At 42.6% G+C, this 12,499-nt stretch overlaps 1 long non-coding RNA gene across 2 annotated transcripts in view; it reads right to left on the bottom strand.

Annotated features, from left to right (window-relative positions):
• The window catches only part of LOC122436025, a 44,847-nt gene that overhangs the window by 18,670 nt on the left and 13,678 nt on the right, over window positions 1-12,499 (bottom strand). The window contains exons 1-3 of one of the 2 annotated variants that reach the window (XR_006267805.1): window positions 3,177-4,041; window positions 1,779-1,901; window positions 684-952 (exon numbers count right to left, since the gene is read on the bottom strand). This is a non-coding gene — a long non-coding RNA (uncharacterized LOC122436025). Of the gene's footprint in view, window positions 1-683; window positions 953-1,778; window positions 1,902-3,176; window positions 4,042-12,499 lie in introns of those variants that run through there. The other variant, XR_006267806.1, reaches the window with a different exon arrangement.

Here is a 12,499-nt window from a genome sequence, read left to right on the forward strand (position 1 = left end):
AAAGGAATGAACTAAAATCTTAAGGGGAAAAAAAGAAGGAAGTACGGATACTTGTTCCAACCTGAACCAACCTTTAACTATTTAAATGGGGATGGGTTCCAGAGAATGGCTTTTCTTTCTAGAGATGGATGTGATGGGTAATTTCTAGCTAGTGATTTTCTAGAGGGGGATTCAGATGTTGGGTAGGGTTTGGGAGTAGATGTATATATACACTCACACACACACATACACATGAAAGGTTCTCTCTGGTTGGACTTACTGATAAAACACTTAGAGGAGGGCTATAACATTTTAAAAGGACAAATTCTGGAAGGTATGAAGAAAGTGCAACCCACTGCTTTAGTGATTTGCTTGTCTCTGACAACAGCTGCAACTCACCTACAGCCTCCAATCCATGACAGGGCAGAATTCTCAGCGATCTTGCTGTTAAGGCTGAAGGAACATAGCAAAAGGGCAGGTATTCCAAAGGCCCGTGTGAGGCATCCACTGATTGGTTGTCAGCTGCACTGTCAAGAGTAACATCAGCACCCCAAACATGTGGGTCCCTGGCACCCATCAATTTTGTTAGTTTCCCTGAACAAGCACCAGCAGATGGTAGGTGAGGCCAGCCTTGGATCAACACTCTAGGGTGATAACACTTGTGTGGGGTTGGGGGCTGGAGTTGAAATTCTAAGCTCACTGACCTGCTTCAGGGATTCAAATCTCCTGTTCAATGCTGCAAGACACAAGTTCATTCTCAAGGAGGAATTGGAGGAAAGGAAAACTCCATAATCCATGTCACACCCCAAGGTTTGAACACGCAGTTGTAATTGGTTCAGAGGCTGTTCTTTAAGCTGAGTTAGGAGTGGAGGAGGCTCTGGTTTGCACAGTCAGGCAGGGACGTGTTCGTGTGTACAAGGTGACTTTCACACATATTCTGGTCAATATGCCACGGGCATTGCATAGACCCCATCTGTGGGCACAAACAACATTGCCAACTGAGAACAAAGCCAGTGGCCTCTGCAGAAACCAAAGCTACAAGTGAAGCCTCGAGAGATATAACTAGGCTACGACTCTCTGAGCTCTTTCTCTGAGCCAGGCCCTTGGTTAGACACCCTGGGTGGTAGGATGAGAGGAAGGAAAATCAAGGCGACAATGTTATTAGGAGCCAGGAACACAGGCTTAGGGAACCTACATTCCCCAGAGCCACTGACATGTGAATGACGTCACTGGCCTCTTACTGGATCAGCTTTGTGTCTCCTGTCCTTTTCCCACTCAAGCCAGTACCTGAGCCTCCACACTCATCCAGTCACCAAGGTCCACCAGTTCTAAGTCAGAGATGTCTCAACCCCGCTTTCTCCTATGGCCACGGGCTGAATTCAGGCCCTCATGCTTTCTGATCTTCTAACTGCTCTCTACTCCCAGGACCTCAAATCTGTCCTCCACACTGCTGATGAGGAACTATCTAGAAGCACTGACAGGACCACTGAGAAAGGCTCTGGGCTTTCTGTAGGTAAGGGGAGGAAGTCTCCAGTTCAAAACAGCTGACATCAACATCATTGGACAGCCACTCTGGCGCTCTACCCCGCTGCCTAAGGGGCAAAGCAAGGCACGGAGCTGGCTGCCACTTCCGGGGGAAGTGGGCAGTGAAGAAGTGGGCCACACCAAAATGTGGATCTTGAGCCTCCTCTGCCCTCTATGCAAATGCCCAGTGCTGACTCTTAAAAATAGTCTTTGCACTTCATGTAGCACCTTTCTTCAGAGGATTTCACAAAAGAAGTTCAAAGCAATCTGCTCACAGACTTGGGTGGCAGGTGTCCCTTCCCTGGCAGTGTCTGAGTATAGAAGGAGAAGACAAGGGAGCAGGGCCTTGCCACTTCCTTGGGAGACTTTCTTCTGCTTTTGAATTCCTTCCTGGTCCTCTGAAATCCAAAGTAAAATCCCATTTAATATAAAGAATATAAACACATCGCACTGTGTGTCTGAGTGAGAGACAGAGAAGGCGGGGAGCAAGTAAAGGCAGGAAACAGAAGAACTGAATGGTTAACAGTGTCACCTCCTCTGGGAAGGAGGATGGGGGCAGGCTGTGTGGACTGATTGCTCCTTTCATTTCTGGGCTGTATGATTTTGCTTTTTTTGCAAGAAAGTATATTTATTGCTCGGGTAATATAAAAAAAATCTCTTTGTAACATAAAGTATCATGAATATTGGTGAAAAAAAGTAATGAAGCATTTTGGTGGGAAAGTCAAGCAGTACCATGCACATCTCGACTCTGTGGGAGAAGGCGAGGGTGGGATGATCTGAGAGAATAGCATTGAAACATGTATATTATCAAGTGTCAAACAGATCTCCAGTCCAGGTTTGATGCATGAGACAAGTGCTCAGGGCTGGTGTGCTGGGATGACCCAGAGGGATGGAATGGGGAGGTAGGTGGGAGGGGGATTGAGGATGTGGAACACATGTATACCCCTGGCTGATTCATGTCAATGTATGAAAAACCACTACAATATTGTAAAGTGATTAGCCTCCAATTAAAATAAATAAATGAAAAAAATAATTTAATAAAATATTAAACAAGTACTGAACATTTATATTGAATATAAATATAAATGAATATTTTCCTTGCTTCTTAAAAACAAGCTTTAGATGCTGTTTTTCTTGGACTTAAAGACATGGGAAGGAAAACATTTTTAGTATTAGGTTATCAATAGAAGGTACTCATATCTTGCTTGTAGTGGAGGTTATACAGCTTACTGTATTTGTCAAAACTTAGCACTGTACACTGAAAATAGAAAATTTTACTCCATGTAACTTATGCCCCCCAAATAAGTAAAATACTAGGTTATCATTAGAGGGTGGTTGGCTATCCACAAGTAACTACCACCACTAATTGCAGATTTTCTGCATGTAAGACTGTTTATCAGCTTAAATACAGTATTTCATGTAATAACCTCAATATGCCTGACACCAGCATTAATTTCCATTTACAGATAAAAAAATAGATGTGCAGTGTAGCTCCTGTAGAATTAGGGGGCAGAAAACAGTTACAGACATGCAGAGTTCAGAGCAGTTAAAGTAAAAAGAAACTAGGAATGTTCAGGCCTGCTCACTGTGCTCTTTATCTTATTTGTTCTCAGGAAAGGGATAGAGAAAAACTCATTTTTCTTTTTTTCCTTTTCATTGCAACACATGCCCACCTGTCAGTTTATCTCCTCCTTATTGATGGATGAGGGAACTTGCTGTCATTCTTGTCTGGCTGAGGAACGAAGTTCAGTTTTCCTCCATGTGACAATCACCAGCTGTTCAGCCCAGGGGCCCATCTATCTCCTACTTCAAATTTTCCTTGAGAGATGAACCTCACAAATCTTTATTGGGGCTCTGAGGGGTAGACTGTCAGTCTTCCGTAACCTCTTTAGTGCTGACACAGGACTCGTAGATGCTACCTAGTTTGGGTTATGGAGCTCTTGCCTAGTTTTAAAAAGGGGCCCTAAGGTGACTTTTCTGGTTATTCCTACATGATCTGTTCGAAGGAGTGGCTGTAATCTCTCTGGGGGGCATGGGTTTTTGCTCCGCATCATCATTTTCTTGATGTAAGTATGTTGTCATCTGGAGGAGACAAAACTTAGCAGATTTTTTGTTTTGTCTTTTTTTTTTTTTTAAGAAAAACAGAGGCCATAGATCAGTAAAAGAGTTATTGTAAATGGGGGTCAATGAAAGAGTAAGAATCAAGTTATATTTGATGACAATTTTGGTTCTGGTCCAGGTAGGGACAGTGCTTGGGTCATCCTGTTCAAAGGAATGGAGCTATTTGGACTCAGAAGTACTTGGAGGAATGGCAACCTGGACCTTAGCAGACAAGATAGAAAAAGCTAAGCCTGAAATTAAGCCTGAATCCTAATTTAGATTTAACACTTGTAGCCAGGTAGCCTGGCTCGTTGTCTGTTGTTGTTCAGCCATGTCCAGCTCCTTCTGATCCCATGAACTGCAGCACACCAGATTTCCGTGTCCTTCACTATCTCCCAAAGTTTGCTCAAACTCATGTCCATTGAGATGGTGATGCCATCCAACCATCTCATTCTCTGTCATTGAAGGAGTCTTTTGAGCCTAGAAAAGAGAACAACAGTCTCAAAGGTCCCTTGCTGAACCATCTAACTTCGGAGAAACAAAACAGAACTTTAGTTCCACCCTGATGCTACAGGCCGGTTGCATCTATCTGGGACTTATCAACCCCTATCCAGAAACCTTCCACCCCCTACACTTGCCCAGAAGACTTATCACCCCCTGCCCAACTACAAATGTCATCTCAACAAAAGAATACTCAAAATATCCCGCCTGATTAACGTTTCCCTTATCGCTTCCACAAACCTTCCTATAAGTATGAAGCTTCCCTGATCCCTCTTGGCACTCAACCTGGTCGTTAGGCTGAGTGTTGTCCTTCCTTGCCTGAATAAAGGTAACCTACTTCTGTTGAGGTCGTCTTTCATTTTCTGCCTCGCCCGAACTGTACCTTACAGTCATCCCCTTCTCCTCCTGCCTTCAATCTTTCCCAGCTTCAGGGGCTTTTCTACTGAGTTGGCTCTTTGCATCAGGTAGCCAACGTATTGGAGCTTCAGCTTCATTTAGTTGTCTAGGTTTATCTAAGTAGACTTTAACATTTCATGTGGCTATTGGTCATTACATATGTTTTTTTTTCCGCCAACATATGGTCCAGAGAAATTTCACTGTCTAAACATACAACAGTTACAACAGAAGACTTTTAAAAATATGATTGCTGCTGAATGGCTGATGGCATTCTAAGTCTGGCACAGCTCAGAAGACTCACGTTCTTAACAATACAAGGACTTGTCTGAAATCACACCATAGCATCACCTAGGTATTTCCATAGCTGCTTTATTTTGTTTGTGCCAGAAGTCCTCTTGGAGGAGGTCGCCATTAACCCCACTATAGGGCTGCCAGGCGGGCGATCCACAAACTGGAGAGCAATTACACCGAAGAAGTTCTGGCACTCCTGAGAAAGCTCTAAGCCCCACAATAGACTTCCCAACTTGGGAATCTGACAAAGGGATTGAGAATCTCCAGGGAAACTGACTTTGAAGGTCAGTGAGATCTGATTACAGAACTTCCACAGGACTGGGGAAACAGAGACACTCAGAGGACAGAATCAAAACCTTGTGTGCACCAGGACCCAGGAGAAAGGAGCAGTGGTCCCACAAGAGACTGAGCCAGACTTGCCTGTGAGTGTTCCGGAGTCTCCGGTGGAGGCCTGGGTCAACAGTGACATGCCGTGGGGTTAGCGTCACTGACAGCAGCAGTCCTGGGAGGCACAGCATGCTGGCACAAGTCCTCTTGAAGGAGGTTGCCATTATCCCAATCATAATTCGGTCCCAGGTCAAAATACAGGGCAGGAACACAGCCCCACTCATCAGCAGAAAATTGGATTAAAGATTTACTGAGCATGTCCTTGCCCACCAGAGCAAGACCCAGTTTTCCCCATGGCCAGTCCCATCCACCGGGAAGCTTGCACACGCCTCTTATCCTCATCCATCAGAGGGCAGAGAGAATGAAAACCACAATCGTGCAAAACTAAGCTAACTGATCACATGGATCACAGCTTTGTGTGACTTAATGAAACTATGAGCCATGCCATGTAGTGTCACCCAAGATGAATGAGTCATGGTGGAGAGTTCTGACAAAATGCAGTCCACTGGAGAAGGGAATGGAAAATCACTTCAGCATTCATGCCCTGAGAACCCCATGAACAGTGAAAAGGCAAAAAGGTATGACACTGAAAGATGAACTCCCCATGCTGGTAGGTGCCCAATATGCTTCTGGAAAAGCGTGGACAATTAGCTTCAGAAAAAATGAAGAGGCTGAGCCAAAGCAGAAACACTGGGCAGTGTGGCTGTGTCTGGTGGTGAAAGTAAAGTTTGATGCTGTAATATAATTGTATAGGAATAATATTGTATAGGAACCTGGAATGTTAAGTCCATGAATCAAGGTAAATTGGAAGTGGTCAAACAGGAGATGTCTAAAGTGAACATCAACATTTTATGTATCAGTGAATTAAACTGGATGGGAATGGGCGAACTTAGTTCAGATGACCATGATATCTATTACAGTGGGCAAGTATCTCTTAGAAGAAGTGGAGTAGCCTTTGTAGGTACCATTAGAGTCTGAAATGCAGTACTTGGGTGCAATCTCAAAAGTGACTTACTGATCTAGGTTCATTTCCAAGGTAAACCATTTGCTATCACAGTAATCCAAGTCTGTGCCCCAGCCACAGATGCCAAAGAAGCCGGAGTTGAACAGTTCTATGAAGACCTACAAGACCTTCTAGAAAAAAGTGAAAGTGAAGTTGCTCAGTTGTGTCTGACTCTTTGCGACCTCATGGACTGTAGCCTACCAGGCTCTTTCATCCATGGGATTTTCCAGGCAAGAATACTGGAGTGGGTTGCCATTTCCTTCTCCAGGAGATCGTCCCGACCCAGGGATTGAACCCGGGTCTCCTGCATTGTAGGCAGACGCTTTACCCTCTGAGCCACCAGGGAAGTCTAGAACTAACACCCAAAAAAAGATGTCCTTTTCATCATAGGGAATTGGAATGCAAAAGTAGGAAGTCAAGAGATACCTGGAGTAACAGGCAAGTTTGGCCTTGGAATCTAAAATGAAGCAAGGGGGAGGAGCCAAGATGGTGGAGGAATAGGACAGGGAGACCGCTTTCTCCCCTACAAATTCATCGAAAGAACAATTGAATGCTGATCAAACTTCACAAAACAACTTCTGATCGCTAGCAGGCGCCCAGAAAAGCAGCCCATTGTCTTCGAAAGGAGGTAGGACAAAACATCAAAGATAAAAAGAGAGACAAATGAGCTAGGGACGGAGACCTGTCCAGGGAAGGGAGTCTTAATAGAGGAAGTTTCCAAACACCAGGAAACCCTTGCACTGGCGGGTCTGGGGGAAGTTTTCGAATCTTGGAAGGCAACCTAACTGGGAGGAAAAATAAATAAAACCCACAGATTACGTGCCTAAAAGCAACTCCCAGCAGAAAAGTACCCCAGACGCCCGCATCCGCCACCAGTAAGTGGGGGCGGAAGAGAGAGGAGCGGGTGGCATTGCTTAGGGTAAGGACCGGCCCAAAGGCCCTGAGAGCAATCGGAGGGAGCTTTCGTGAGATAGCAACTTAAGCTGTGGGGTAGCAAGAGAAAGAGAGAAAATTAACCGGCCCGAACACACTGCCGGCCGTTCGCAGAACAAAGGGACTGAGCAACTCCAGAGAAGAGCTAGCCGGCGGCTGACCGGCCCATCCCCGCCGGAGGCAGGAGGCAGGGGGGAGGGGAAACGGGCAAACTCGGCCCCAAGGACGGCATCCTCTACCAAACTGCAAACAGGCTCCCAGTTTCTAACCAAAGACTTCCTGAGATCCTGGATGGTTGACATCCGCCAGGAGGGTCGTGGCTAAACACAAGGCGCATGCACCCGACTGGCGCAGGCGGAAACTGAGACTGGGACCGTGGAGGAGAGAAGGCGCACCACACCCGGGGAGAGTGCGCTTGTCAAGCTCCTGGCTGCCTGAGGTGCTCCAGCCGGGGAAGGCACAAAACGCAGGTTCGACCGAGTCCACACTTTTGTGGAATACCCGAAAACTGGAACCGCATGCAACGCAGGGCCCGCTCCATATAGAGCAGCCGGGAGCCTGAGCAGTGTAGACGGGAAAAGCACACACACCCGTGAGTGGGGGCAAACCCAGTGTGGCCAGAACACTGTGAGTACTACCCACACACAGCGATATCTGTCTGCAGCGCCCCTCCCTCCCCGCAGCAGGACTGAACTATCAACCTGAACAAGAGACCACCTCCGCCCACCTGTGTGAGGGTGGAAATTAGACACTGAAGAGACCGCCAAACAGAATCCAAATAAACAAAGGGAACCTCTGCAGAAGGGACCGGTGAAACAGATTAAAATCCCTGTAGGTAACACCGACTACACCAGAAGGGGCCTATAGATATCAAGAAGTGTAAGCTGGAACCAGGAGCTATCTGAAACTGAACTGAACCCACAATCACCGCAACAGCTCCAGAGAAATTCCTAGATATATTTTTACCTTTTTTTTTAATTAAAAAAATTTTTTTTCTTTCTTATCTTTCTTATTTTTTCTCTTTTATTTTCTTTTAAAATTCCCTATTACTCCCCCATTACTCCTTAACTTTCATTTTCATATATTTTTATGATTTTTTTAATTAGAAAAAAAATTTTTTTCTTGTTTTTTCTCTTATTTTCTTTTAAAGTCCTCTATTACTCCTCTACTACTCCTTAATTTTCATTTTCATTTCACTATAACCTTGCCAAAAAAAAAAAAGAGAAGCCCTATTTTTAAACCAAACTTCATATATTTCTAAAATTTTTTGTGTTTTTGTCTTCAATATTGTATTTTTAAGAGTCTAACCTCTACTCTAGATTTTTAATCTTTGTTTTTCAGTATGTGATATAAATTTTGGACATTTAAGAATCCAATATTCAGTTCCCATTTTTATTCAGGAGTGTGTTGATTACTCTCTCCCACTTTTGACTCTCTGTTTTCTACCTCAGAACACCTCTATTTCCTCCTTTCCCCTTCTCTTCCCAATCCAATTCTGTGAATCTTTGTGGGTGTCTGGGCTACAGAGAACACTTTGGGAACAGAGAACTGTGTAGATCTGTCTCTCTCCTCTTGAGTCCCCCTTTTCTCCTCCTGCTCATCTCTATCTCCCTCCTCCCTCTCCTCTTTTTCATGTAACTCTGTGAACCTCTCTGGGTGTCCCTCACGGTGGAGAATCTTTTCACCATTAACCTAGAAGTTTTATTATCAGTGCTGTATAGTTGAAAAAGTCTTGAGACTACTGGCAGACTAAAACTGAAATCCAGAGGCAGGAGACTTAAGCCCAAAACCTAAGAACACCAGAAAACTCCTGACTACACGGAACATTAAGTAATAAGAGACCATCCAAAAGCCTCCATACCTACATTGAAACCAACCACCACCCAAGAGCCAATAAGTTCCAGAGCAAGACATACCACGCAAATTCTCCAGCAACGCAGGAACATAGCCCTCAGCGTCAACATACAGGCTGCCCAAAGTCACACCTAACACATAGACCCATCTCAAAACTCATTACTGGACACTCCATTGCACTCCAGAGAGAAGAAATCCAGTTCCACGCACCAGAACACCAATGCAAGCTTCCCTAACCAAGAAACCTTTACAAGCCCATCGTCCAACCCCACCCACTGGGTGAAACCTCCACAATTAAAAGGAACCACAGACCACCAGAATACAGAAAGCCCACTTCAGACACAGAAACCTAAACAAGATGAAAAGGCAGAAGAAAAGGCAGAGAAATACCCAACAGGTAAAGGAACATGAAACATGCCCACCAAGTCAAACAAAAGAGGAGGAGATAGTGAATCTACCTGAAAAACAATTTAGAATAATGATAATAAAAATGATCCAAAATCTTGAAAACAAAATGGAGTTGCAGATAAATAGCCTGGAGACAAAGATTGAGAAGATGCAAAAAATGTTTAATAAGGACCTAGAAGAAATAAAAAAGAGTCAATTAAAAATGAATAGTGCAATAAATGAGATCAAAAACACTCTGGAGGGAACCAAGAGTAGAATAACGGAGATAAAAGATAGCATCAGTGAGGTAGAAGATAAAGTGGTGGAAATAAATGAAGCAGAGAGTAAAAAAGAAAAAAGAATCAAAAGAAATGAGGACAACCTCAGGGACCTCTGGGACAATGTGAAACACCCCAACATTCGAATCATAGGAGTCTCAGAAGAAGAAGACAAAAAGAAAGGCCATGAGAAAATACTCGAGGAGATAATAGCTGAAAACTTCCCTAAAATGGGGAAGGAAATAGTTACACAGATCCAAGAAACCCAGAGAGTCCCAAACAGGATAAACCCAAGGCAAAACACCCCAAGACACATATTAATCAAATTAACAAAGATCAAACACAAAGAACAAATATTAAAAGCAGCAAGAGGAAACAACAAATAACACACAAAGGGATTCCCATAAGGATAACAGCTGATCTATCAATTGAAACCCTCCAGGCCAGAAGGGAATGGCAGGACATACTTAAAATAATGAAAGAGAATAACCTACAACCTAGATTACTATACCCAGCAAGGATCTCATTCAGATATGAAGGAGAATTCAAAAGCTTTACAGACAAGCAAAAGCTGACAGAATTCAGCACCACCAAACCAGCTCTTCAACAAATGCCAAAGGATCTTCTCTAGACAGGAAACAGAGAAAGGTTGTATAAACATGAACCCAAAACAACAAAGTAAATGGCAACGGGACCATACCTATCAATAATTACCTTAAATGTAAATGGGTTGAATGCCCCAACCAAAAGACAAAGACGGGCTGAATGGATACAAAAACAAGACCCCTATATATGCTGTCAATAAGAGACCCACCTCAAAACAAGGGACACATAGAGACTAAAAGTGAAGGGCTGGAAAAAAATATTTCACGCAAACGGAGACCAAAAGAAAGCAGGAGTCGCAATACTCATATCAGATAAAACAGACTTCAAAATAAAGGCTATGAAAAGAGACAAAGAAGGACACTACATAATGATCAAAGGATCAATCCAAGAAGAAGATATAACAATTATAAATATATATGCACCCAACATAGGAGTACCGCAATATGTAAGGCAAATGCTAACGAGTATGAAAGAGGAAATTATTAGGAACACAGTAATAGTGGGAGACTTTAATACCCCACTCACACCTATGGATAGATCAACTAAACAGAAAATTAACAAGGAAACACAAACTTTAAATGAAACAATGGACCAGCTAGACCTAATTGATATCTATAGGACATTTCACCCCAAAACAATCAACTTCACCTTTTTCTCAAGTGCACACGGAACCTTCTCCAGAATAGATCACACCCTGGGCCATAAATCTAGTCCCGGTAAATTCAAAAAAATTGAAATCAATCCAGTCATCGTTTCTAACCACAGTGCAGTAAGATTAGATCTCAATTACAGGAAAAAAAATTGTTAAAAATTCAACCACATGGAGGCTAAATAACATGCTTCTGAATAACCAACAAATCATAGAAGAAATCAAAAAAGAAATAAAAATATGCATAGAAATGAATGAAAATGAAAACACAACAACCCAAAACCTACGGGACACTGTAAAAGAAGTGCTAAGGAGAAGGTTCATAGCATTACAGGCCTACCTCAAGAAACAAGAAAAAAGTCAAATAAATAACCTAACTCTACACCTAAAGCAACTAGAGAAGGAAGAAATGAAGAACCCCAGGGTTACTGGAAGGAAAGAAATCTTAAATATTAGGGCAGAAATAAATGCAAAAGAAACTAAAGAGACCATAGCAAAAATCAACAAAGCTAAAAGCTGGTTTTTTGAGAAAATAAACAAAATTGACAAACCATTAGCAAGACTCATTAAGAAACAAAGGGAGAAGAACCAAATTAACAAAATTAGAAATGAAAATGGAGAGATCACAACAGACAACACTGAAATACAAAGGATCATAAGAGACTACTACCAGCAGCTCTATGCCAATAAAATGGACAACTTGGATGAAATGGACAAATTCTTAGAAAAGTATAACTTTCCAAAACTGAACCAGAAAGAAATAGAAGATCTTAACAGACCCATCACAAGCAAGGAAATCGAAACTGTAATCAAAAATCTTCCAGCAAACAAAAGCCCAGGACCAGATGGCTTCACAGCTGAATTCTACCAAAAATTTAGAGAAGAGCTAACACCTATCTTACTCAAACTCTTCCAGAAAATTGCAGAGGAAGGTAAACTTCCAAACTCATTCTATGAGGCCACCATCACCCTAATTCCAAAACCAGACAAAGATGCCACAAAAAAAGAAAACTATGGGCCAATATCACTGATGAACATAGATGTAAAAATCCTTAACAAAATTCTAGCAAACAGAATCCAACAACATATTAAAAAGATCATACATCATGACCAAGTGGGCTTTATCCCTGGAATGCAAGGATTCTTTAATATCCGCAAATCAATCAATGTAATACACCACATTAACAAATTGAAAAATAAAAACCATGTGATCATCTCAATAGATGCAGAAAAAGCCTTTGACAAAACTCAACATCCATTTATGATTAAAACTCTGCAGAAAACAGGAATAGAAGGAACATACTTCAACATAATAAAAGCTATATATGACAAACCCACAGCAAACATTACCTTCAATGGTGAAAAATTGAAAGCATTTCCCCTAAAATCAGGAACAAGACAAGGGTGCCCAGTCTCACCACTACTATTCAACATAGGTTTGGAAGTGTTGGCTACAGCAATCAGAGCAGAAAAAGAAGTAAAAGGAATCGAGATAGGAAAAGAAGAACTGAAACTCTCGCTGTTTGCAGATGACATGATCTTCTACATAGAAAAGCCTAAAGACTCTACCAGAAAATTACTAGAGCTACTCAACGAATGTAGTAAAGTTGC

The sequence above is a fragment of the Cervus canadensis genome, chromosome X (genome assembly GCF_019320065.1).
Source record: "Cervus canadensis isolate Bull #8, Minnesota chromosome X, ASM1932006v1, whole genome shotgun sequence".
Classification (NCBI taxonomy): domain Eukaryota; kingdom Metazoa; phylum Chordata; class Mammalia; order Artiodactyla; family Cervidae; genus Cervus; species Cervus canadensis.